The sequence below is a fragment of the Lissotriton helveticus genome, chromosome 1_1, assembly GCF_964261635.1.
Source record: "Lissotriton helveticus chromosome 1_1, aLisHel1.1, whole genome shotgun sequence".
Classification (NCBI taxonomy): Eukaryota; Metazoa; Chordata; class Amphibia; order Caudata; family Salamandridae; genus Lissotriton; species Lissotriton helveticus.
This window is the reverse complement of record NC_136057.1, coordinates 938,645,676-938,671,574: the sequence shown is the minus strand read 5'-3', so window position 1 is coordinate 938,671,574 and position 25,899 is coordinate 938,645,676.

Genomic DNA, 25,899 nt, shown 5'->3' with positions numbered 1-25,899 from the left:
ATGAACCAGAGGGTGCCAGTGATGAACCAGAGGGTGACAGTGATGAACCAGAGGGTGGCAGTGGTGAACCAGAGGGTGGCAGTGATGAACCAGAGGGTGGCAGTGGTGAACCAGAGGGTGTCAGTGGGGAACCAGCGGGTGTCAGTGGTGAACCAAAGGGTGGCAGTGGTGACCCAGAGGGTGTTGTGATGAACCAGAGGGTGGCAGTGATGAACCAGAGGGTGGCAGGGGTGAACCAGAGGGTGGCAGGGGTAAACCAGAGGGTGGCAGTGATGAACCAGATGGTGGCAGGGGTGAACCAGAGGGTGGCAGTGGTGAATCAGAGGGTGGCATGGGTGAACCAGAGGGTGGCAGTGGTGAACCAGAGAGTGGCAGTGGTGAACCAGAGGGTGGCAGTGCTGAACCAGAGGGTGACAGTGGTTAACCAGAGGGTGGCAGTGGTGAACCAGAGGTGCTGTGATGAACCAGAGGGTGGCAGTCGTGAACCAGAGGGTGGCAGTAGTGTACCAGTGGGTGACAGTGCTGAACCATAGGGTGGCAGGGGTGAACCAGAGGGTGCTGTGATGAACCAGAGGGTGGCAGTGGTGAACCAGAGGGTGGCAGGGGTGAACCAGAGGGTGGCAGTGGTGAACCAGAGGGTGGAAGTGCTGAACCACAGGGTGACAGTGGTTAACCAGAGGGTGGCAGTGGTGAACCAGAGGTGCTGTGATGAACCAGAGGGTGGCAGTCGTGAACCAGAGGGTGGCAGTGGTGAACCAGAGGGTGACAGTGCTGAACCAGAGGGTGGCAGGGGTGAACCAGAGAGTGGCAGTGCTGAACCAAAGAGTGGCAGTGGTGAACCAGAGGGTGGCAGGGGTGAACCAGAGGGTGGCAGTGGTGAACCAGAGGGTGGCAGTGATGAACCAGAGGGTGGCAGTGGTGAACCAGAGGGTGCTGTGCCCATACACGACCGCATGGGTAACTTCGCCATGAAAACGGCCCGCGAACACGCAAATACCCCCGCGAATACGCAAAAAAAACCCGCGAACACGCAAAAAAACAAAAATACGCAAATTCGCACAAATTCACAGATTTTGCGGATTGTGAATTCGATTTTGCGCATTGTGCCTACTTGCAACTATTCTCTGACCCTGCTCTGACCCTCGAAGCAGGGTCAGAGAATAGTTACAAGTATGGCACAATGCTCCAGGCTGTCACAAAAATTAAACCACAACAGGAAGCACTTACAGATAAGGAAGCAGGTGCCGGACTTTAAGCTCAAATTCAGTAACACATTAACCAGCCCCCGGTTGAGTCTGGGCAGGTGTGCTTTCTCCCCATAATCTACAGTGGTGAACCAGAGGGTGGCAGTGGTGAACCAGAGGGTGGTAGTGGTGAACCAGAGGGTGCTGTGATGAACCAGAGAGTGGCAGCGATGAACCAGAGGGTGCCAGTGATGAACCAGAGGGTGACAGTGATGAACCAGAGGGTGGCAGTGGTGAACCAGAGGGTGGCAGTGATGAACCAGAGGGTGGCAGTGGTGAACCAGAGGGTGTCAGTGGGGAACCAGCGGGTGTCAGTGGTGAACCAAAGGGTGGCAGTGGTGACCCAGAGGGTGTTGTGATGAACCAGAGGGTGGCAGTGATGAACCAGAGGGTGGCAGGGGTGAACCAGAGGGTGGCAGGGGTAAACCAGAGGGTGGCAGTGATGAACCAGATGGTGGCAGGGGTGAACCAGAGGGTGGCAGTGGTGAATCAGAGGGTGGCATGGGTGAACCAGAGGGTGGCAGTGGTGAACCAGAGAGTGGCAGTGGTGAACCAGAGGGTGGCAGTGCTGAACCAGAGGGTGACAGTGGTTAACCAGAGGGTGGCAGTGGTGAACCAGAGGTGCTGTGATGAACCAGAGGGTGGCAGTCGTGAACCAGAGGGTGGCAGTAGTGTACCAGTGGGTGACAGTGCTGAACCATAGGGTGGCAGGGGTGAACCAGAGGGTGCTGTGATGAACCAGAGGGTGGCAGTGGTGAACCAGAGGGTGGCAGGGGTGAACCAGAGGGTGGCAGTGGTGAACCAGAGGGTGGAAGTGCTGAACCACAGGGTGACAGTGGTTAACCAGAGGGTGGCAGTGGTGAACCAGAGGTGCTGTGATGAACCAGAGGGTGGCAGTCGTGAACCAGAGGGTGGCAGTGGTGAACCAGAGGGTGACAGTGCTGAACCAGAGGGTGGCAGGGGTGAACCAGAGAGTGGCAGTGCTGAACCAAAGAGTGGCAGTGGTGAACCAGAGGGTGGCAGGGGTGAACCAGAGGGTGGCAGTGGTGAACCAGAGGGTGGCAGTGATGAACCAGAGGGTGGCAGTGGTGAACCAGAGGGTGCTGTGCCCATACACGACCGCATGGGTAACTTCGCCATGAAAACGGCCCGCGAACACGCAAATACCCCCGCGAATACGCAAAAAAAACCCGCGAACACGCAAAAAAACAAAAATACGCAAATTCGCACAAATTCACAGATTTTGCGGATTGTGAATTCGATTTTGCGCATTGTGCCTACTTGCAACTATTCTCTGACCCTGCTCTGACCCTCGAAGCAGGGTCAGAGAATAGTTACAAGTATGGCACAATGCTCCAGGCTGTCACAAAAATTAAACCACAACAGGAAGCACTTACAGATAAGGAAGCAGGTGCCGGACTTTAAGCTCAAATTCAGTAACACATTAACCAGCCCCCGGTTGAGTCTGGGCAGGTGTGCTTTCTCCCCATAATCTACAGTGGTGAACCAGAGGGTGGCAGTGGTGAACCAGAGGGTGGTAGTGGTGAACCAGAGGGTGCTGTGATGAACCAGAGAGTGGCAGCGATGAACCAGAGGGTGCCAGTGATGAACCAGAGGGTGACAGTGATGAACCAGAGGGTGGCAGTGGTGAACCAGAGGGTGGCAGTGATGAACCAGAGGGTGGCAGTGGTGAACCAGAGGGTGTCAGTGGGGAACCAGCGGGTGTCAGTGGTGAACCAAAGGGTGGCAGTGGTGACCCAGAGGGTGTTGTGATGAACCAGAGGGTGGCAGTGATGAACCAGAGGGTGGCAGGGGTGAACCAGAGGGTGGCAGGGGTAAACCAGAGGGTGGCAGTGATGAACCAGATGGTGGCAGGGGTGAACCAGAGGGTGGCAGTGGTGAATCAGAGGGTGGCATGGGTGAACCAGAGGGTGGCAGTGGTGAACCAGAGAGTGGCAGTGGTGAACCAGAGGGTGGCAGTGCTGAACCAGAGGGTGACAGTGGTTAACCAGAGGGTGGCAGTGGTGAACCAGAGGTGCTGTGATGAACCAGAGGGTGGCAGTCGTGAACCAGAGGGTGGCAGTAGTGTACCAGTGGGTGACAGTGCTGAACCATAGGGTGGCAGGGGTGAACCAGAGGGTGCTGTGATGAACCAGAGGGTGGCAGTGGTGAACCAGAGGGTGGCAGGGGTGAACCAGAGGGTGGCAGTGGTGAACCAGAGGGTGGAAGTGCTGAACCACAGGGTGACAGTGGTTAACCAGAGGGTGGCAGTGGTGAACCAGAGGTGCTGTGATGAACCAGAGGGTGGCAGTCGTGAACCAGAGGGTGGCAGTGGTGAACCAGAGGGTGACAGTGCTGAACCAGAGGGTGGCAGGGGTGAACCAGAGAGTGGCAGTGCTGAACCAAAGAGTGGCAGTGGTGAACCAGAGGGTGGCAGGGGTGAACCAGAGGGTGGCAGTGGTGAACCAGAGGGTGGCAGTGATGAACCAGAGGGTGGCAGTGGTGAACCAGAGGGTGCTGTGCCCATACACGACCGCATGGGTAACTTCGCCATGAAAACGGCCCGCGAACACGCAAATACCCCCGCGAATACGCAAAAAAAACCCGCGAACACGCAAAAAAACAAAAATACGCAAATTCGCACAAATTCACAGATTTTGCGGATTGTGAATTCGATTTTGCGCGAATTCGCAGAACGCGAATTTGCAAATTTCACCCATACTTACTGCTATGGCATTTTTGCCTGTAGCTCCAACGTCCTCGGTGTTGCTATCCAGCATTTTGTTGACTGAAAGTTTGCAGAGCAAGTTTCAAGGAAACAAAGATAAGGTACACAATATTTTGGAACACTGAATCCTTCAACGTTGAACAAACCAAAAACGAATACATAGGATTTTCGTCCTACTCAGTTATGGCGGATATTTGATCCTTTTACCCACTCCAGACGTCTATTGTAACATTTTATGGGAAAAAGGGGTCTCTGAGAAAAGCACGACTGAGTTACTTTAGTATCTAGCATTAAATTAGTGCCTTACCAAACGGTGGGCACCATGTAGTATAGTTCCTATTTTCCCAATAGGCTCTGCGCATTGGAATAATATATCCTATAGATTAGACGTAGGACTGAGGTCGACTAGGTCTCTATCGAATATATCAAACTTAATAGTGAGTGCCAGCTTGCTCAGAAGTCTCTAGAAACTTTTCGAATTCACAAGAAGGGATTCGTTTCTGACAACCACATAAACATGACAACTCTGTTTCCCAAGAATAGGAAATGTATCTCTAGAGTCACGGAAGCAATAGATAAGTATTTCACTCAGTCACTCGTGCATTCTTCGTTTCTACAGAGTTGCAGAGAAATAGAGAGAGGGGCGTTTTCAATAAAAGGTTTATGTAACTGCCTTCTTTCTCATGCAAGAAAAGTGAACTGCTACAATCGTAATGCAGACTGCAAAGTACAATGCGTACAGCGAGAACAATATTATAAAATAATACTGTAAGAGCATTGTATGGTTCCTAAACCATATATAAATACATACATAATTAACAATGACAAAAAATACTCAACTGGTGCTTCTAAAATACGCCTATCCCAATATACCTAACCTAAGTCTAGTACCCGGGAAGAAGTAAGTATTGTGTAGCGTAGGTTTTAGTTTTCTTTGGCAATAATCTATCCAAGATTTCTCTAGGTTCTAATAAGCTCCATACCTTAGTTTAGAATGAAGGAGGTCTGGTATCTCAGTCTCGGGACTCGATTTCCCAACACCCCGCAAGGGGAGCTTGGAAACAGTGGAGCTGGATTCTCGGCGAGATAAAGGCAGTCTCTCGATCAGTGCGTCAGCTGGAGGGTCGGCTTCCTTCGGCACTTGCTGTAGCGAGCTGCACCGGGCAAGTAGATAGTCGAACTGCTCAGAACCACTGTGTCTTGCTAGAGCGAGTGAAGATATATTTATACCCTGGAGGTGTCTAAGAATGCCATCGATTGACGTAAAGTTGGACATAATAACGTCAGGAAAGAACCCCTAGGGAATAGTCGTTCTTTGCAAAGTACATGAGTTCTTGGATAAATCAATATTCAAGCAAGGGAAGGTCCCTGACTGTTTAAGCCATTTTTCCAAGAAATCGTTGTAACCTTTGGTACGGGTGGAAGTAGCCATGCCTGTATTTGGTCTGCATGGGTTGTGTCTAAATAAGGGCTTGATTTCTATGCCTATATTAGGGCAATGTGAATTGTACCTATATAAGGGAATGAATCTGGAAAATTCACTAAAATGCCACACAACACCCACTCCACATTATTATGTACAACATTACTAAGCTCTAAACACATAAAACATATCTAAACATGATGTGTTAAAACTCCACCCAAAATACATAAAAATGCATTTGAAATGGCGGGTACATGAAAAGAGCATTTATGCTGTACGCATTTAATGGAAATGTTTCATTCAAAGCATATAGCTGACATTTGAAAAATCCGAATGAATAAATAATGAAAATACATTTATGAAATGGTTCTGAAATACAGAAGAAAAGTCAAGACCATTCCATGACAGAATATATCAATTGTTTGAGTGTGGACAAGGTCAAATATTGTCCCTCGGACGTTTTCAAAGAATTCTAGTTCTCTAGGAATGGTTTTACTTTAAGCAGATTACTTTGTGCCCCAAAAAAATACAAATTTGGAAAAAAAATCTGATCATAGAAAAATAGAGTTCCAAAGTTAGAAGCTTGTTTTCAAAAGTGAAGATCAAATTTGGAGTGTCAAAGAACACTGTGTGCTAATTTCAAAAGTCAGTGTCATTGTTTGGAGAAAACATCAAATCTTCTAAGCTTGTAAAGAATTTGTCTACTATTGTAGATGAAAGTTGGACTACCTCGTTAAGCAAATCAACCGTACATAGATGAGAAGCATCGCCGTCAGCGTCAGATGCATTAGCAATGTTCGAAGTAGATGGTACCTGTGCTCCTGTTGCTCCACATATCTCACCGTCTGCATTTTGAAATCTCAACGAATGCCGTCCTCAGGATTGGTAGCCGCTGTGGAAAACACAGTGCATGAGCCGTTCCTGGTTCAAACAAAGTATCAACTTCCGTTGGCAGCACTGATAGGAGTGTCAGACAGATGTCCAGCACGCATTCTTCTCCACATAGCAGGCATCATAGTACAGGTAGGATGCAATCTTGCCAGATTGGTCGGAATGATAGAAACCACGTGGTATTCAAATCTCTTAAATGAGTCAATCCAGTATCTGCATCATGTGCTCACGATATTTCATTGCCAGCAGAGTGTTCTCCAAGGTGATTTGGGTGTTCATGGTGACTTGGCTTGCCATATCGGAGCAGAATGAGCAAAAATAGTATCCCTGCTATGAGTCCCAAAACGAGAGGCAGGTCGTCAAACACAGAGTGCATGAAGTTTGGAAATATGCCTAGGACTGCTTCAAAGGGTGCTAACAGTCCTGAAAAACTGTCCTAAATACATTTACAATACCACTTGTATCGGACATGTTTAAGATACGACCTAACATTTCTGAGAAATGTATAGAGCAGTTTGTCGATAAAAGTGCCTGTATCTCTGCAGAAGTCCTTGCAACTTGCAGGTCATACGTCTCTTTGGCCTAGGTCAGTGGCACAGTTTTTTGTAAAATAATGGCTTTCATTCTGCTTAAAGTATCAATTCGTATAGAAGAGATGTTCAGTGAAGGCCATAATGGCGACTCCCCGTCTGTCTTAGTTTTAGGAAACAATACTTACATACAGTAAGTGACCCTGGCTGACACAGTTACGAGATAGGGGGTTCCTGGCAACATGCCACAGCAGCTGTGATCATTCAACATAATGTAACTTCCATTAGAAAGCTGCCTAAAAATTAGATCAATCACTGCAGTTGGAGAACCTTGCAGGTGGCAGGATAAGTTGCTCAAGGAACCGTCAAAGAGCTCTTGTAAATTAATACCCTGACATAAGAGTGAACCGCTTAGTGCATTTTGGCAATTCGTAGCACTAAGAAACACTTCTTTTACCCCACTCCAACATTTGAGTGTATAAGGTAAATCCCAGGATGTCTTGATGTTCTCTTTACCCAATCTTTCATATACGCCTGCTGGTATATGTTTCAAACAATACTGAAAATGGAAAATCGTAACAGGCAGAGTGATTGTACCGTGTATTATCCATTCTGTTGCTGGTTTCTCAGAAACAGGTGATGGTAATCTTTCCAGTTTTTTAATGCTCAGCAACTTATAGTCTGCTCCCCTCTGTGCCAATGTGATTTGATTATCTGTAGGGTTAAATTTAGAAAACAATGATGTGGTGTTGATTAGACGCCAAGGCACATAGCCAAAAAGGTTGTTTTGTAACGTCCAGCCCAAAAGCATTATAGAACGCAATAGTGAATGACCAAGTCCTGTTCCATTATGTCTATGGCAGAGCATACTATGCTGTCCAAAGAATGTATTCTGGATGATAGAGTCGTTAACCCATTGTCAACTACAGAGAGAGATTTCTCGAAATTAATACAGTCAATTTCTCGTATTCGTTCTGCAGTCTCTGCTTTCGTTGTTTTCCATGCTTCATTATATTGGGCACAGATACCGGCGTATATAAAACGTTTCTGCCGTGGTTTAGTAGGTCCCTGTAAGAAGTCCCTCAAATCAACGCCATTTTTAAGTAAAGATAAGTGTTGTTTTACTTCATTCAATGTAGATTTTTGGAGCCATTCAAGGCACAGTTTTCCCACACTGAATGATGTTACTATCCCTGGATGATGTCTCTGGACATATCTTGGATCTGGCCTAGTGAATGTGAACCCTTGTGTCTTATTCAGGAATCTATCTTGACAGTTGTTTGTGTCTGTGGGCCATGTTAACCATTTTTCCATTCAGGATCTGTTCTGGAGTGTTTTCACTATCCAGTTTAGGTATAGGTATGCACGATTTGTTTAAATCTTTTATCTTAGCTATTCCAAGACAAGATGTCTGTTGAACAGTGTCATTCAAAAACATAATTTGTTCTGGGATAATGCAGACTCTAGATAAAGCTTCTATTCCATGCACCTGCCTGGCCTTTGCGCCCCACACCATTTGTGTCTCAATGGTATATTTTCAAAAGTCAGAGCCTAATGTAGACAGCTTAGCATAAAAGGCTGCCTGCAGAATAAATGTGCTTTGTATTCGTCAACATACTTTTCATTCCTGTCCTATTAACATTTTTAAAGTAAAATGTTTCTGGATTTGAAACATTAAAACCTGAAAAGTATGGAAATTTGTCATAAAATGAGTTTGAGCTACCTTTCAGTGGCGTTGGACAATGCTCCCATTGGTTAAATTTCAGTACATTTCTAGGCTTTGCAGATGTATGCAAGAAATGATTACCATAGCGATTATAACAGTACATTTGTTCATAATCTGATGTACCTCACAAGTATTCATGATTTGTAAATTTTGCAGACATTTCTAAGTCTGACATCATATTATTAAAAGTCTCAAAGTGCCAATTATCATTAAAGGTGCGGAGTGAAACAAAGTCACCCAAGGAAACCTTGAATTTGTGAAGAATCTTCAACAGCTCTGCAGGACCAAAGATGTCATAATCAGTTCTGTCCCAAGCTACGCCACTAGGTATAGGAACGGCTGTTATGTTCACTGATGACAAGTCTCTTTGTTCACAATGGGATGATTTGTGTGGCTTGAGGAGTAAGTTGATGTTTTTACTTGCTGTGTCCTTTCTACTATATCTCCCATTGATCAGCATTCCCAAGTAAATACCAGAGTCAACCAAAGTAGAAGAAAAAGTACACCTAAAACAATCCATACTTCAACCCATGTTGAAACCAGATATGTTTTTTCCAGTTGATGAAAGAGTTCTGTCGCTTGTTCTTTAAAAGTTCTTTTAGCTGGCGTTGTTTCAGGTTTGCTGGGATCCTCGGAAAACGTATCAAAGTTAATGTAATAGCCAGAGGCAGTTCAGTCAATTGTAGGGATTGCTTCAGGATTCAATGAAATCACTGGAACCACTTGATCACTCGTCATATTAGTATAGTCAGATGCTATTTCATTGTAGACAGGCGTTTCTTCACGAACTGTTATTTGGGTCTCAAGAGGCACAAGTTCCATGGCTTTGTTTCATAGTCCTTTATTCTGTACTGCAGAGTCATCAAAGGTTATGAGTCTCTCAGTTTGAACCTCTTAATTTGTAGCCAGATTTGGGCGTCTGCTACATCTCTGAAGTCCACTTGGCCTACTACTTATGATTGGCCACAAGATGTAGTTTGACCAGGTCGATGGATACAAACCTGTTCTCCTTTTTTTCCAGCAAGGGGCGTCAGTAACACTGTTCTTGATCCGTGGATCGCTAGCACAGGTACTGGTTGTCTGTAAGAAGGCTCAAATTCCTTCTTGTTCGCGATCTTTTCTCTGACTAGATCCCCAATCTTTGGAATCCAGGCAGGCCTTGCTGGGACGGGTGGTTTCTCTTCAGTGGTCATTGGCTTCTGCAATATGATGCTTTGACTTTTTCTTGTTTCATTTAAGTCCTGCAAAACAGCCAAACGGTTTTTGATATCAAAAGGTTTTTGTTCTACCACTGAAGTGTGACGATCAAGGTCCTGGACAATCATTCTAGTTCCAAAAAGATTTTCATATGGAGTGATTCCCCCTAGAGAACTTCTTGGCAGATTGTTAAGACTACGTTGGACACTGTGGAGAAGTGTGGCTCACTGGTTAGAGGAGGCAGACCCTGATGCAGAGGTCAGACCCGGGACCAGGGTTCAATTCCCGACGCGGCAGGGTCTTGAGCTCAAAATGTCCACGGACTCGATAATTCTCGCCTCGGTGCCTACTCGAATCATGGGTTCACACTCTGCAACTCTGGGCAATAGCTTGCCTAATCTCCACTACGGACCCACTGCGATGGGATGCCTGGTCTTCACCTTGGGGATGCCCAGTAGGGGTTATCTCGCAGGGAAAGCCCGGACGGGTTCCCAAAGCAAGCGCAAGCTGTCGGTGATTTGGCGCTATATAAATCGAAATTAACATAACATAACACTTATTAGATATTTGATCCAGCCCTCACCCGAGCCTAGTACGCAAGCTGTCATAGATTGTTTTATGTCCTTGTTTTTTCTCTCCACAACCGAATTTCCCTCTGATTGGAATGGGCTAGAATACCGCAATGCAACGCCCAGATTGGCCATGGCCTCCTTGTAAGCTTTTGAGCTAAACGCAGGACCCTGGTCAGAATGTAGCGTGCCGACTGCGTATGTGCCGATAAAGACTCGCAAATCTTTTATAACAGTACGGGCATCAGCCGAGCGCTGAGGCCACATCCAAGTGAATCTTGAGTATGAATCCACTGCGACCATGATATATTTATAGTTACCATCCCTCTGCAAAGGACCACAGTGGTCCAGGTAGACACAAGCTAATGGTTTATCTGAGATTAACAGGGGCGTCTGCACAGGACATTTCACTGTGAAGACTTTCATCTTTTGGCAGAATTCACATTCCAAAACATAGTTTCTGGTTTGTTTCCTCATGCGCGGCCACCAGTATCTCTTTTTTAGTAATGATACTGCAGCGGAAATACCTGCGTGTGCAGAGGCGAGTCCTTCATGTGCTGCTAAGATTAGTCCTGATCTATGTTCCATGTTTGGAACTACTCTATCCCCCACTCCAGGGATTCGAGCAAAGGGAACATTGTTTGCATCAGGTATGTATGAGTATTTGAGTGGATAGCTTTTTGGTAATGTTTTACCACTGTCTTTGCCTGAAGCATTGACAGCTTGTATTATTTTGCCGTCTATTTTCATTTTTGAATGAGTGATTGCAGCTACAGAAGCTGTTTGCACAGCTGCATTTGCGGCTTCATCAGGCAATGAATTCGCTGCACAGTGAACGCCATCACGTTGATGACTCAGTGTATGGATCACGTGAACCTTTTGTATTTCTTTTCGTAACTGAACTACTTGTTCCCAAAGGAACTTATGCTTGATTGTGCCACCTTTCGCATCTTTGAAACCATTTTCAATCCAGTTCTGCAAGTATTCATTATAAGATTGAACGCAATAATAGGAATCACACACTATGAGTATGGGGAGTTCGCAATCAGTATTTTCAAGCGCCATCTTGAATGCTTGTAGTTCAGCTCGCTGAGCTGTACAATCTCCTAGAGATTGCGTTTTAGTGACCATAGGTCGGAATTTACCATTGCAGCAGTCACCTTTAATGATCGCGCACACACGCAGCACTGTAAGCGTGTTTACCCCCAATTGCTGATACGTCTGTATAAATTATACATCCGTACTGTTCTAGAGGCAGAATCTCAGTGGGCATAGGACATTCTTGTTCGTTTTGTAGAAGTGAATTTCATTACAGCTTGTGTGTACAAGTGTGATTTGTAAGCTATCAGTACTTTTTCTCCTTCATTAAAGGTTAAGTACGTGAATCTGCATCTTCCTGGAATGATTCGGGTACCTAGGTTGCGTACGTTTACGCGTGTTTGTAAATGTGTTGTCGCTAACATGTCTGTTTGCACAGAACCTAAAAATGTGTGTGTTTTTCAGTCCAATTAACTGTTTTGAAATCAGGTTTGATTAATTCATAGAGAGGTTTAACCCTTTCTGCGTAATTTAGAATGTAAGTTCTTCCGAAATTTAGGAAACCTAGAATTGACTGTAAGTTTTTCAGTGTTTTTGGAGGTTGGAGCAGCGCACATTTCTCTAGAAAGTTTGCCGCCAGGCTTTTGCCTTCACTTGATAATTCATATCCTAGAAACAGGACGTTGAGGTGGGCAATTCGTGATTTTTTAAAATTTACTTTATACCCCTCAGAGGCGAAGCACAATATTATGGTTTTCACCCTGTTCAAGTACGTGTCCAAGTCACTGTCATCGATTGCTCTTATTTTTCTAGTTACATCCCCCTCCATCTGGAGTGTTATTTCATATAATTTATGTGGTACACTAACCCAGGTATCAGTAGTTTCAACTTGGATGTTCTAATTCAAGTCCACTGTCTCCAGATGATCCTTCAAGATCTTGCGAGCCAGGGTTATTTCTGCTGTGCTGTCCAACATTGTCTGAGCCCACTCCCTTGTGTCCTCAAGATCCTCGGCATGTCTGATTTTTAGACCTTCTACCTTCTTTCTGGTGAATTGTTTTTTCTTATTTTTTGGAATGTGTTGATCGTCTTTGGACCTAACGTGTTCTTCCTTTTGTTCTGACCGTCCTCTTCTTTCCGATTTCTGTGATGAAGTCTGAAAGGTACGAGAGGAACGTATATCAGTATCTTGATATCTGTCAGGTTTTCTCAAATTATCCCTATTCCTGAGGATATATCTCCTTTCAGAGGGCTCCTTTTGAGGAGACCTAGCTCGCGAGTGAGAACGCTTCTCTTTAGAATTTTGTTTAGTGTTCTCCCACTTCTTTTTAGGAAGAGTGAGAGTGTTTTTAATAAAAACCTTTTCAGGACTTTCAGTCAGCTGTGGTTTCACTGGTTTACCACCCAAACTGTCTCTACCTAGTTCTTCATAGGATTTTTCTATGATTCTGGCTAGTTCTTGTGGTTGCTCAGTTACATTAAATTTTCTTAGCTTTTGGCGGATCGCCACGGATGCTGCTTCACCTTTAATATTAGTTAATATTACTGTTGAGACCTGTTTGAAATCTTTCAGTAATTTCATACCTAGGTTTAAAGCAGGCTCTGCACCGTATTCATTTTGAATCTGTTTCAGGATATCTGGTATTACCGCCATAGACGGAACACCATGTGTTTTGGTATAGATTGCAATAAAGATTGTACCCCAAGTGTCACAGTCCTCCAGGTGTGGTGCGATCCCCTTTGGTAAACAGATTGTTATCAGGAAATACTGCTTTGATTGAGTAATTTTTGAGCTATCCAGAATGGAATTTGTTCCCTTTTTGTGGGTAATTTACCAATAACTGATTGTATAGTCTGTGGTGTAATTTTATTTGTGTTCCTCTGGTAAGGGGTGTGTTGTGGAATCCTTATAGGAGGTTGGACTGTTAGAGTCAGCATGACATATTGAACCAATTGTCTGTGTATTTTTATTAGTTGTTTTAGCTGAACTAACAGTTCCACACCTGTCATTTCTTCAATGGCATGATCTGGTGTATAGCTGGCTAATTCCGGCCATGTTGTTCCTGGTCTACCTAGTGGACCGAGCCTGGTAATGTGATTTTGATGTTGTAGGGCGCCTTTAAACCAGAGCGCATGCTCTTGGTAAGTTAGTAGAATTTCAATATCCTCGAAAGGAATGTATTCCATTGGATGTTCCTTTTCTTTGTAGAATTAAAACACATGTGATACTGGATTTGCTTCCTTCAGGGAACATAATCCATGATTAGAATACCTATGTCTTATGATATTCATGTGCCTCTATTACAAAAATTACCCTACAACCTCTTGATGCTAGGCCATTTTTTATAAGTTTTATAATGATGGCTTTCCTTAAATTTTCTGGGACGATTATAGCATCCACATTGGTCTCTTGGAAACCTGTAAGGTCAATGCCTGCTATGGCATTTTTTTTTTAAGTATCAAAGACCTTTATTGGTAAAGTACAAAGGTACACAGCTCTGTGCCTACAACCAGTATTGGCCGGCAGCGTCATAATATCATCATCAAGTAAACAAAATAAAAGTACAAAACATAATCATGATAACACAGCAAGTCGCCTACAACCTTTTCAGGCCGGCCGCGGTATACTAAAAGGCACTATGGCTTTCATCTAGGGCGTGCAACCGAACACTACATTCGGTAGAATAGACAATAATAGAGTCGTGGGTGTGTCATAGACATATCTCGTGTCACACTAGTGTAAGGGGATATGCTCAGTATTAAACCCATGGGTGTATTAGCTGTCTCCGCCCTGGTTCCGTAATTGTAAGTAAACCATTAATAGCGACCATATGTCCCTAGGTCTAGATGGGACAGGTAATAGCTCAGCATTTGGGAAGACTGTTCCTGACAGTGTATCAGATCGTTGAGCCCGTCCTTAAACTGAGGCGCTCTGCCCCTGCTCCATCTACAGGCTACCCGCCTCTTAGCCATTAACAACGCCAGTGCAGTGTATCGGCGGTGTGCCAAAGGGATGTGTTTAACATGGCTCAATAAAGCTACCAGTGGCGTGGCTTCTATACGTACACTGGTCATTTAGTTCAGTGCTGTAAAAACATGTTCCCAGAAAACATGTACTGCCGGGCTGCTCCAGGACAAGTGTAAGAAGTCGGCCTGTGGAGCCTGGCACCTATCACACCTATCAGTATCACGGAGACGGTGCCTGTGCATGCCAACCGGGGTGTGGTATAGTCTGTGGAGATATTTATAGTGTATAACCCTCAATCTGCTGCTGGCTGATATTCTTTCAGTTTGCGAGCATCAGTATTCCCATTGTGTGTCTGTTGTGGGGGTGCCTAGCTCTGTATCCCATTTGGAACGGGATGATGTAGCCGCAGTATGTGGTTGAGTGCGTATAGCGTGGTAGAGCAGGGATACTAGTCGTCTCGGCACCGGTTGCTGCAAGAGTGTGTGCAGTGGTGCAAGCGTCAGGGGTTCATCTGGAAAATCTGTATGTAGGGATCTAATACCTTGCTTAAGGCGGATGTAGAGGAATATATCTAGTGGTGTGCATTGCGCCCCGCCAAGCATGCTGTCAGAAGAACGGAATGTTCCATTTTCGTACAGGTCCCCCCAATGTTTTATGAACGTGCGGTCCTGCCATTTATGAAAGGGTGCCGCTCGCAGAGGGATTTGGACTGTTTGTTTGCTCTGCTAATCTTTCTGGGATTTTGCCGTGAAGGAGGAGAGCAGCGCTTGGGGAAAACCTTGCTGGTATCGGTACGGGACTGCGAGGCCCACCAGGCTGTGCGCAGAAACACCTTGCACACCTGCCGCCTCTTCCCGTGACTCCTCCCATCTGACAGCGTCCTTCAAAACGCCTCGCGGCCCCCGCTTCGTGGGAGCCGCTCGCAGAGGGATTTGGACTGTTTGTTTGCTCTGCTAATCTTTCTGGGATTTTGCCGTGAAGGAGGAGAGCAGCGCTTGGGGAAAACCTTGCTGGTATCGGGACGGGACTGCGAGGCCCACCAGGCTGTGCGCAGGAACACCTTGCACACCTGCCGCCTCTTCCCGTGACTCCTCCCGTCTGACAGCGTCCTTCAAAACGCCTCGCGGCCCCCGCTTCGCGGGAGCCGCTCGCAGTGGGATTTGGACTGTTTGTTTGCTCTGCTAATCTTTCTGGGATTTTGCCGTGAAGGAGGAGAGCAGCGCTTGGGGAAAACCTTGCTGGTATCGGGACGGGACTGCGAGGCCCACCAGGCTGTGCGCAGGAACACCTTGCACACCTGCCGCCTCTTCCTGTGACTCCTCCCATCTGACAGCGTCCTTCAAAATGCCTCGCGGCCCCCGCTTTGCGGGAGCCGCTCGCAGAGGGATTTGGACTGTTTGTTTGCTCTGCTAATCTTTCTGGGATTTTGCCGTGAAGGAGGAGAGCAGCGCTTGGGGAAAACCTTGCTGGTATCGGGACGGGACTGCGAGGCCCACCAGGCTGTGCGCAGGAACACCTTGCACACCTGCCGCCTCTTCCCGTGACTCCTCCCATCTGACAGCGTCCTTCAAAACGCCTCGCGGCCCTCACTTCGCGGGTGCCGCTCGCAGAGGGATTTGGACTGTTTGTTTGCTCTGCTAATCTTTCTGGGATTTTGCCGTGAAGGAGGAGAGCAGCGCTTGGGGAAAACCTTGCTGGTATCGGGACGGGACTGCGAGGCCCACCAGGCTGTGTGCAGGAACACTTTGCACACCTGCCGCCTCTTCCCGTGACTCCTCCCATCTGACAGCGTCCTTCAAAATGCCTCGCGGCCCACGCTTCGCGGGAGCCGCTCGCAGAGGGATTTGGACTGTTTGTTTGCTCTGCTAATCTTTCTGGGATTTTGCCGTGAAGGAGGAGAGCAGCGCTTGGGGAAAACCTTGCTGGTATCGGGACGGGACTGCGAGGCCCACCAGGCTGTGCGCAGGAACACCTTGCACACCTGACGCCTCTTCCCGTGACTCCTCCTTTTTCACTGACTTCCGGTATATGAGCTGGTGCAGTAACGCGTGAGCGGGACGCGTGTGCGGGACAATATCCCGGGACAAAGCCCGGACTAAGGGCGGACCCTCTGAGACCCTCAGAGACTCGAGGAGACCGGACTGGGCCCCGACCTTTGGATTTTTAATTTGTTTTACTTGTCATCGAAGAAGACATTAGATAGGCTTGATTGGATAATTTTCGGTTCGTTGTTTTGTATTCTGCGATATTGCCAGTTCTGAGCTGATTATGTCCGATAAACAGGGTGGTTTGTTAAACAAAACCCTCGACAATTATTTTATAAAATCCATCACTGACACTCCCAAGGAAGTTGTACTGGCGGAGCGACGAGCTGAACGCCGTCGTTCCATGGAAAGCATGAAGCACAGGGTAGTGTCACCACTACCTTTACCATTACTGCTACCTGTTACTCCTATTAATGAGATTACCCAGAATGCTAATGACATTGTACCTATATCGGACAGCCAGCCCTTGGAAGCGAGTGACACTATGCCCATATCAATTACTTCCCCCAAGTTGGATACGATTGAACTTCCATCAATAACCCATATGAGTACTCCTAGTTTATTGAAGGTAGTTACCCCTATGCTAGCTAAAACAACACGAAATAGGGCAAAAAAATCCACGCCAGCACCTAGAATATATGACCCACCCCCAAACAAAAAACGGCGGAAAGGGGGGATTCACAACAACCCAAATTGAGCCACTCCGACTTTGGGAAAAAAACGAAGACTATTGTTTGAAACACCACCAACTCAGTAGCAGCTACTGAAAGATCTAACAGTACATCACCATTTTCATCTAACATGTCTACAGATAAAAATGTTAGTTTGGATACTAGCATGTCTGTTAATGTGCCTCAAGTCAACCAAGGTCCTGTTACATTAGACACTCTAGAGAGCCTAATTAAAACTTACTCGGCATCAATTTTTGAGAGGCTGATTGAAGTGGAACTTAGATTGGGTAAAATTGAGCAGGCATTGGGAAGTAAGGAAGCTGTTAACATCGCAGCTCCAAGCAATGTTATGCAAAACATTTCAATGCCACCTCAATCCATCTTAACTGTCCCACTCCCTGTCCCAATTCCTGCTCTAACTACGAACCCTTCCACTTCAAAGGATATGGGGAACAAAACGACCATACAATCTAACCCACCACCTAAACAGCTAAAAAAAAAAAAAACTAGAGCAGTCATCGGCTATCTCAGCCGAAAAATCTTCTACTAGCATGGCAAACACATTCCTAGAGAGACCAACAAGGGATGCGGGGGGCTCTAAGTACACGTGGGGGAGACCCAAACGGACTCCACTACCTGAACTCCCGCCAGAGGCAGTGCCATTTGTGGTAGTCCTAACAGGGGTCCCTGTGCTGGAATCGAATAAGCAGGAGGGCTATGCCCAATTGAAGAATAAGATTATGCATTGGCTAAGTCTATTCAGGCCAATTGCAAATCATATTAGTGGCGAGATTGTTCACGTTCGCCATCTTCAATGGCTGGGGGGTAGACCCAAAGACATCGAGGGTGACGTGGTGGTAGTGAATTTTAGGGATCCCAATGCTGTCCAATTTATATTAAGTTGGCCGCCAGGTATCACTAACAACTGTATAATCCCGAGACCACTGACGTATTTCTATCCAAGGTCAGTGGTGTTTCCATCACAGCACCAACCACCTCAGCATATAGCAACACAAATCCACCCACCCAGCTATCCTCCGATTACGTAGAGTGTTGGGAACACTCACTATGCTTCGTACCCGCCAACCATACAGAATGTTAGGAACCCACAATATTTGCCCTATCCAGTCCCAGTCCCCGATCCCCATGGATGGAACTATGTGCCTGCTAGATCCTACAACGCTTATAATAGAAGAATGGATCATCTAAAACCATTAACACCACTAGAGACCACAAATAGATTTGATATATTTAGTGGCCTAGATGACTGTGATTGATGTTTTATGACATGGGGGGGTGAGGGTATTGGAATAAGAATTTCCAGTGGGGTGGACGTTGTTAACGTAACTGATGTGTTGGTGAATCCTGGGTTCTTATCTTTGGCTGAACCAGTTACTGGGGATAGATCTATCTTGGGTGAGAATTGTATACAACCAAATGTTACGGTTTTACCTCAGGAAAGTTTGATTAATAGGATAACACCTGAAGAGGTATCCTTGGTAGTACAACCTGAAGCTCTCCCTAGCTGTAGGGACGTACAAAAGGTAGTCCCCGAAATGACAGCAGTAACAAGGGAGCCAGTAAAATTGATTTCCTGGAACATAGCCGGAGTCGCGAAAAATTTGAGGGATCCAGAATGGGCTAGCTACATTGAATCCATTGACTTCTGCATGTGACAGGAAACCTGGGTAGTTGACACACCACACAGATTAGGGTACAAGACTTATGGAATTGGTGCGATTCCATCTAGAAATGGAAGGCCCTCGGGTGGATTACTAACTTGGGTGAAAGTACATCTAAGGACGCGTATCGAGGTGGTGGATACAAACTCCCTAGATATACTAGCATTAAAAATTACTGTATGCGAAGGGAAAAACCTATTTTTAATAAACATCTACAATAGGCCATCATCCTCATCAAGGCAATCTTTAACTTTATCTAAATTAGATTGCTTTCTAAGCAAATTGGATGGCAGGGAGGATTTCATTATCCTGGCTGGAGATTTAAATTGTAACTATGAGCCAGTTATGGATCTTAGTGATGTTTTCGAAGAGGAAGACCAGGCTAACAAAATCCCTGCCATGGACAATATCAAATCAGTCAAATGTTCAACCTTGGCTCTCCAAATGAATAAAATTTGTACAGAGCATTGTTTTAGGGCCTGTAATCGACGGTTATCGTCTGATAGCTTGAAGAAACCTACCTTTTGTAGGAGGAACTGTAAAAGTAATATAGATTTCGTGATTGCTTCCATACCAACTTGGTCGTATCTTCTTGACTTTGAGGTAAAGGAGAGGCTAGAAAGCAACCACTTTCCTTTAGAGCTCAAAATGGAAGCCTCATTGTTAGAAGACACAGGTTCTTCTCCCTCAGTAGAAGAAAGCAACAATGACAATACTGAGATCCATATTAGTAATAATAGACGATCACTTAAATGGCCATTCATATTGGACCATGGCGATATTCTTGCAGAAATATACACACTTTTCGTAGGCTCCTTTGGACCGTATTTAGATCCAACATTGGATGAGGAAAGCAAAATTCATTTTAGTATATTACATAAAAAAATGTTTGATTCTGTAAAACTTTTAGTTACCAAAATGCCTAAGAAAAACCAGCAAAATACACAGAATTTGTCTCATAGCAAACCCTGGTATGGTAGAGCTTGCAGAGAGTCCAAAAGGGCACTTTTATTAGCGATTAAATCTAAGTTACCCTTAGATATCAAAACAGCTAGTAACAATTATAAAACTGTACAAAAGGCTTCAAAAATAGCTTGGGAAGAAGGAAAATGGGCTGACATGCTGCTGGCCGCCAAAACACGTGATAACGCAGCATTCTGGAGGCTGGTAGCTAATGGAAATAATGTAGGGAGAGTGGTTAAGGACGTCTATTTGGATGAACAAACTTGGATTAACCATTTTTCTAAACTTTATAAAAAATATGACGATTCCCACATAGACACGAATGTCCCAAGCTATGAACTTCCAACAGAGTATCTGGACTTTACTTTAGGGGAAACTGAGCTGGCAATAAGCCAAATAAAATCTGGCAAAGCCCCAGGTCTAGACAAGATTCCGGGCGACTTATATAAGCACGATTTAAAAGTATGGGTACCATACATTAACTATCTGTGCAATAAGTTATCGCGTACCCTAGAATTTCCAGAAAGTTGGAAGGGAGCCGAAATTGTTTTAATTTTTAAAAAAGGAGACAGGATGGATCCCTCCAACTATCGGCCAATCAGTTTAATGGATATACTCCAGAAAATGTATGCACAACACATTTTATTTCGTGTCAGTGATTGGCTGGAGGAAAAGTCAATTCTAACCAGATACCAAGCTGGATTTAGATCCAAAGTTAGCACAATAGACCAGATCCTTAGACTCTCCTGCCTTTACTGGAAATATGTAAAAATCAAAAGGGGTCATTTATATGTTGCCTTTGTTGATTTAAGGGCAGCATTTGATTTAGTGCCTCGCAATTTCCTATGGAAAACGCTGAGTGTAGTAGGGTTGCCTAACAACTTATTAGTTCAGATTAAAGAGCTACATGAAGGAAACTTCGCGAGAATTCGATGGGGCCCAAATGGCGAACTAACCCCCAAAATTCCAATTGAGCGTGGTGTCCGCCAAGGGTGCGTACTGGCCCCTACGTTGTTTTCCATTTTCGTGAACGACATTCCTTCACATTTAGAGGGATGTAAAAACGATTCCCCAAAACTGAACGGTGAAAAGGTAACATCCCTATTATTTGCTGACAACACTATCCTGATTTCCCAAACTAAAAGAGGTCTCCAGGCACTATTGAACTCCTTCAGTGAATACTGTAGTAAAAAGGGGCTGGAGATAAATGGGAAAAAGACCAAATGTATGGCCCTAAATTCAACCAAATCTGATAAAGGCTGTTTAACCTTAAAAGGAGTAAAACTAGAATCGGTCCCCCATTTTTCCTATTTAGGGGTGACATTAGACTGCAATTTCTCTTGGAAAGCCCAGATGGAAAAAAGTAAGCTGACATTTCTTCAGAATGTAAAACCTATCCTCAGGGAACAAAGCCTGAGCACTAGCAAAGCCGTGTCTCCGGCGATTGAACTTTTTAAATTCAAAGTACAACCAGCCGTATTATACGGTGCAGAAATTTGGGGCCCTGGGTCTAAGGACAATTTTAGTGTCCTGGACAATAATTTTATGAGAAGTTTGGTAAGGGTACCGAGAGGTACTCCCTTAGTACCCCTCCAACTTGATCTAAACATTAAAAGAACTGATCACCAAATCATAATACGCCCACTGTTGTTGTGGATTAGATTATGGCGGGTACCTGAATTACAAGACTACAGGGACGGGCTAAAAGAAATTATGGAGCTTGACAATTTAAAAGTCATTCCGTGGTTTAAACATGTTAAAACTTGGTTTATTAAAATAGGTCTGAGACATTTTTGGGAGAACCCGGACCAACTACCATCCAACCCGAAACTAATTTTAAAAAGGGCCTTCTGGACTTTTATTGTCAATATGACCATAAGTGCTTCAACTGGTGGGACCTTAGTAACAAAATTCCTCACTATTAAGGATGTACCATTATTTGAGACTTTCATGGATGAAATAGAGCCCCCTCTGCGAAGGGTATCAGTAATAGCCCTTAGTACCCCTGCCCCTTTTGAGATGCAGTAGCCCCTCAACATGACTTTAAAGGCCTCCCAAATGGTCTCTACTTGTTGCACAGTCCCCTTATTGCGCTAAAAAAAATCCAATATCTCCGCCCGCAGTTCCTCCTTGAAGACTGTGTCTATTAACATTTTGGGGTTCATACGCCACGCGCTGCGTGGTATGCTAAAATCCGCTGAAGAAAGTGCTAATCTGACAGGTGCATGTTCAGAGTATGTGCGAGCCAAGTGTTGCACTGTGCAGATGGCAGGCCCAAGCCCCCGAGAGACTAGCCAGTAGTCCAGTCTCGCCCAGGTAGCTGCATGCGCCGTGAAATGTGTGCCCTCCCGTTTCGAGGGGTGTATGTGACGCCACGCATCTAAAAGTTGATGTTCTACAATGATGTCGTGGAGCAGTGATCCCGCTTTGGTGCGATGGTGTGGTGCAGGGTGTGATCGATCAAGAGTCAGGGCATAGGTGACGTTAAAATCCCCTCCCCAAACAATGTGGTGCGTCCCAATGGCCTTCACTGCCTCCCATAGGGCAAAGTAAAAGTCTGGATCGTCCACATTGGGTCCATAACAACATACCAGTGTGATTGTTTCCATGCCCATGCGGCCCCATGCTATGCAATATCTGCCCTTATCGTCGTTTAGCGAGCCCACCAGGGAAAAGGAACTTGTTTTTTTACCAATATGGCTGTGCCTCTCGCATAGCTGGAATAGCAGGAGAAGATTCTGTGTGGGGCCCATCTCAAAACAAATATATTAGGTTTTTGGGGTGCAAAGTGGGTTTCTTGCAGCATAGCTATATGTGTGTTGTGCCTATCCAAATACGCCAATATCTGACGCCTTTTCCTAGGATCTCCTAACCCCCTGATATTCCACGTAATAATATTTACTTGTGTCATACTATCATGAGCCATGCTGTTGCCAAACAAGAAATTCCAAACAATGCGACTTGTGCCATATCTTCGTAATACAATATCTGTTCATCATGAGTTGCTGTGGAACCTCTGCTGTGTCAACTGTCATGTGCACTGTAGCTGATCTCAGCACAGGGCCGTGCGTGTTTACCAAGGTCAAAACAATTAACCCCCCATTCATGCCCACATCTTCCACCCCCCTCCCACTGAAACAACCCTAACCTGCCAGTACTATATTCCCACCCCACCCACCCGGAACAGTTTCCCAACCAGGGACTGACTACAGCCCCATTCCTAAGGTAATGGCAAAAAGCCATAGGGTGTTTCCCGCTGGGGGCCATTCTCAGGTGGCAACACATCAACCCCTCTTACCCACAACACCACAGTTGAGGCCTCGGTCCCTACGTGTGTGGGGGGAGGGGTGCCCAGCGATCAAATGTTAGGCGTCTTGGGGGGAGGCAAAGAGTATAGTCATTGGCAATAAACGTTCAGTGTCACTTCATCATATACATCAATACTCACAAGAGGGGTCTCGGATCATCAATGACAGCATTGCTGTGACTGTTCATTCTTCCTTTTCATTTGCTGCTGCCAGCGGTGAGTCTGGGGTCTCCTCCTCCGCACCACCGGGCCTGCTCGATTTTTAGAGTTGCTTGAGGAAATCTTCTACTTGCTGTGGTTTTGTAAAGAATTTCTGCCAGCCCTGATGCGTCACCCTCAAACGCGCTGGATAGAGAAGAGTGTAGTCAATTTGCGCCTTACGCAGCTTTGCTTTAACATCCAGAAACTTACGCCGCTCCTCCTGAACCATAGGCGTAAAGTCAGGATACATGGTAAAGGAGTTACCCTCAAAGGATAGCGATCTTTGGTTGCGCGCAGCCTTCAACGCCACATCCCGGTCCTTATAATTCGGGAGGCGAACAATTATGGGTCTCGGGGCAGTACCAGGCTTGGGCCGGGGCCCTAATGAGCGATGCACCCTTTCAACTATTAAGTGAGGAGAGAAGGCCTCCGATCCGATCGCTGTCCGCAATAATTTCTCAACATACTCCTCGATTCTACCCGTGCAGGTTGATTCCGGAATTCCCAAAAGGCGAATATTATTGCGTCTACTTCTCACCTCCAACTCCTCATTCTTAGCCGCAATGACTCACAACAGGTTATCCATCCGGGAAAGCTGCGATGTGTGTCGAGCCGTGGTGTCGTCCGAGTCCGAGATGCGTCGCTCCGCTTCCGTTAATCGCTCCTCGTGGACATCTAGCTTGTGGACCATGGCATCCATACGTGAGGACATCCTGTCTACTTTGTCTGCTGTAGCAAACCCCTGGCGAAATTCCATGAGAACATCCTGCAGGGCTACAGCCGGCTCGGAAGTGCCCCCCGCGTCCCACCGGCGTCCGCCTGACTATGTTGATCATGTCCTGACCGGGACGCTCTCTTGGCAGCATCAAAAGTGAGTTTGGGCTGCTTCGCATCAGGCTTGCCCATGATCGCTGCGTTCCCAGTGGCACAGCACTATCTCACGTGGGGTCTTCACACTATCGGTCACAGCTATGATTATTGGTCGGTAGGATCAGTAGTGCCACTAACAACAGGGCCCGTCCTTGCACCCTGGCCCAACTTCAGTCGTTTCAGCCGCACACCAGAGCCCCGGGGTCTTTTGATGCTTTTTGCCCATGCAGTGCCCAACACTCAGCTTCTCAAATGTATTCAGGTGGTGGCAATCAGTCACAACCGCCCGCCAGGTCCAGGAACAATAGCGGTATTTCCAGCCACAGGGGCAGCCAGATCCACAGCGCCCTGGGCCCGTCCCACAGCCAGCTCCCCCCCCTCACCGCAGCGCCAGGCCAGAGGGGCGCAAGGTGTCCAATCCGGCTCAGGGCGGTCAAGCGTTCATCTCCATATGGTCCCGTCTCTCAGGTCGGCATTTCCCAAGGCCATCTATGCCCCCGATAGCAGAGCCTGCCAGCAATTCAGGTCAGGGAGGGGGGGAGGGGCTGGCCCAGAGCAAGGCAATCAGCTCTCTCGATCCGCGAGGGCCGGCGGAGCAGTAGGGCCCTTCTCCGATTGTCTTCCAACCCCTATGCACAGCGGGTCTCGCCCTCTGTACAGACACGGGGGGAGGGCCCTCAAGAATACATCAGGCGCGAGCGCCGCGGTGTGTTCTACCACTGTCTATGGCTGCCCGGGCCCCGGCTCCGAAGTCCGCTCAACAATGCGGCCCGCAGCCTCGTGTAGCGCCGCGGGCTCACGTAGCTGACGTGGTTCGCCTCCTGGAAGGGTCACGTCCACAGCCCTTTCCCGGCGTGCAGGCAACTGCTTCTCACTTCGCAAGTCCCCTGCCGATTACGCTAAAACTCGGCCAGAGCGCGTCGGAGGGGCAGAGCTCTCTGGTGTTGCCTCCGAAACTTCCATTATATGCCGATTTTTAGGATAATTTTAGGATATCGATCTCTGGGCGGCGAGAGCCTCACGGAAAGGCTGCCATTCGCAAGTGCGCCACCTAGTGCCCCCCTGCTATGGCATTTTTGCCTGTAGCTCCAACGTCCTTGGTGTTGCTATCCAGCATTTTGTTGACTGAAAGTTTGCAGAGCAAATTTCAAGGAAACAAAGATAAGGTGCACAATATTTTGGAACACTGTATCCTTCAACGTTGAACAAAACAAAAACTAATACATAGGATTTACGTCCTACTCAGTTATGGCGGATATTTGATCCTTTTACCCACTCCAGACGTCTATTGGAGTATTTTATGGGAAAAAGGGGTCTCTGAGAAAAGCACAACTGAGTTACTTTAGTATCTAGCATTAAATTAGTGCCTTACCAAACGTTGGGCGCCATGTAGTATAGTTCCTATATTCCCAATAGGCTCTGCGCATTGGAATAATATATCCTATAGATTAGACGTAGGACTGAGGTCTACTAGGTCTCTATCGAATATATTAAACTTAATAATGGGTGCCAGCTAGTTCAGAGGTCACTAGAAACTTTCTCAAATTCACAAGAAGGGATTAGTTTCTGACAACCGCATAAACATGACAACTTTGTTTCCCAAGAATAAGAAAAGTATCTCTAGAGTCGCGGAAACTATAGATAATTATTTCACTCAGTTACTCGTGCATGCTTTGTTTCTACAGAGTTGCGGAGAAATAGAGAGACGGGCATTTTCAATAAAATGTTTATTGAACAGTCTTCTTTCTCATGCAGGAAAAGTGAACTGCTACAATCGTAATGCAGACTTCAAAGTATAACGCATACAGCGAGAACAATATTATAAAATAATACTGTAAGAGCATTG